Genomic DNA, 2500 nt, shown 5'->3' on the forward strand with positions numbered 1-2500 from the left:
TAAGGTCAGGTTGTTGTTTAGTCTATCTCTCTGTTATGAGAGTTCTGTGAGGTCAGGCTGTTCTTTAGTCTATCTCTGTTATGAGAGCTCTGTGAGTTCAGGCTGTTATTTAGTCTATCTCTCTGTTATGAGAGCTCTGTAAGGTCAGGTTGTTGTTTTGTCTATCTCTGTTATGAGAGCTCTGTAAGCTCAGGCTGTTCTTTAGTCTATCTCTCTGTTATGAGAGCTCTGTAGGGTCAGGCTGTTCTTTAGTCTATCTCTCTGTTATGAGAGCTCTGTAAGGTCAGGCTGTTCTTTAGTCTCTCTCTCTCTGTTATGAGAGCTCTGTAAGGTCAGGTTGTTGTTTAGTCTATCTCTCTGTTATGAGAGCTCTGTAAGGTCAGGCTGTTCTTTAGTCTATCTCTCTGTTATGAGAGCTCTGTAAGGTCAGGCTGTTCTTTAGTCTATCTCTCTGTTATGAGAGCTCTGTAAGGTCAGGTTGTTGTTTAGTCTATCTCTCTGTTATGAGAGCTCTGTAAGGTCAGGTTGTTGTTTAGTCTCTCTCTGTTATGAGAGCTCTGTAAGGTCAGGTTGTTGTTTAGTCTATCTCTCTGTTATGAGAGCTCTGTAAGGTCTGGGTGTGCTTTTTTATGCACCGTGTGGTACTCTATGTGCTGTATAATATGTGCGTTTTGTGTGATACAAGAATGTGTGTGTATGTGTGTGTGTGTAGTATCTTGTCTTATCTGCAGTTGTTCAGTACAGCAAGACGAGTCAGTGGCTATGACCACTTCCTGTCAGCTGTGTTCAGTACAGTATCACATCTCTCTCTTTCTCTCTGTCAGCTGGCTTCAGTACAGTATCAGTAACCCCCTACACACACCTCTCTCTCTGCATCCACCTCTCTCTGTATGTTTCCATCTCTCTCTGCCTCTATCTCCATGTCTAATATACCATTCCCCTCTCTCTCTCTCTCTCTCTCTCTCTCTCTCTCTCTCTCTCTCTCTCTCTCTCTCTCTCTCTCTCTCTCTCTCTCTCTTTCTCTGTGTGTGTGTCTCTCTCTCTCTCTCTCTCTCTCTCTCTCTGTCTCTTTCTCTGTGTGTGTCTCTCTCTCTGTGTCTCTCTCTTTCTCTCTGTGTCTCTTTCTCTCTGTGTCTCTCTCTCTGTGTCTCTCTCTTTCTCTCTCTCTTTCTCTCTTTCTCTCTTTCTCTCTCTTGTGGTGTCTTCTGAGGTACAACAACAGGAAACAGCTGAAGAGTCTTGTTCGTGAGTTTCCTCTCAGTTCTCTGAAAACGTCCCCATACCTCACAATAACTAACAAGCACGTGTCCCACAAGCAGGTGTGATTGTGGGCATGACTGTTGTTTAGCAGCGAAGGGGCTTTAAACACGTGCTGTAAGATGGTGGCCTTTCTTCTCTGCACTCCTTCAACCCTGCATGTCACAACTCAGAGATGACAGTAACTAACGTGGTTGCTAGGCTAATACTCGGATATGTAACATAACACTTGAATGACTTATAGGTGTTCAAATAGGCCTATTTTTCCTTAATCTGTCAGTTCCATTTATTAAGTTTTAACAAAACCAGCAACATCTACCTCTACAACGCTTGAGAAGCTGAATAGAGTTACTGTATTAACTGTGCATCATTTCAACTCAACACACTCCTAGGATAAACCCACTTTCCACATTGGTGCAATATGGTTATCATAGGACAGTGAAGAAGGAAAGGGAGAGTTTGAGGAACTAAACCTCCAGGTCTTTCTACTGACGTATTCTTTGTGAAACGACTGGTTGGTTTTCCTCCCCGTCAGCAGAAGGTCACAGTCCACAGAGGAAAATGACCTTCAGTCCTGCTGTGTGTGTGTGTGTGTGTGTGTGTGTGTGTGTGTGTGTGTGTGTGTGTGTGTGTGTGTGTGTGTGTGTGTGTGTGTGTGTGTGTGTGTGTGTGTGTGTGTGTGTGTGTGTGTGTGTGTGTGTGTGTTGAACTTCAACAGAATAAAAACACACAGTACATTTATTTAATTTAACTAGGCAAGTCAGTTAAGAACAAATTCTTATTTGCAATGACGGCCTACCGGGGAACAACACAACTGCCTTGTTCAGGGGCAAATTATATATTTTTTTTTACCATGTCAGCTCGGGGATTCAATCCAGCAACCTTTCGGTTACGGGCCCAATTCTCTGACACAGAGGGAGAGAAAACCCAGTGAGAGACACAGTGAGCCAACACACTGCAATCATCTCCTGTCTGGCAGAGTTAAGGAGGGAGCCGGTTGGAGAGGGGATGGAGAAACAACGAGAGAGGGATTGGGGGAGGGGATAGAGGATGAGAAATCTAGAGGAAGATTTAGCAGGATATTGAAATAGATACTGTAGGGTGAAAAGAGATGGGTAGAGAGGGGGGTGGAGAAAGAGAGGGGAGGTATGGGTAGGACAAAAGAGACCAAATGATGGAGCTAGAATGAGATATGGTGAAACAAAGAGAGGGACAGGCAACCTAAACATAACCCCATCCACAG

Source organism: Salvelinus namaycush, chromosome 6 (genome assembly GCF_016432855.1).
Source record: "Salvelinus namaycush isolate Seneca chromosome 6, SaNama_1.0, whole genome shotgun sequence".
NCBI lineage: Eukaryota > Metazoa > Chordata > Actinopteri > Salmoniformes > Salmonidae > Salvelinus > Salvelinus namaycush.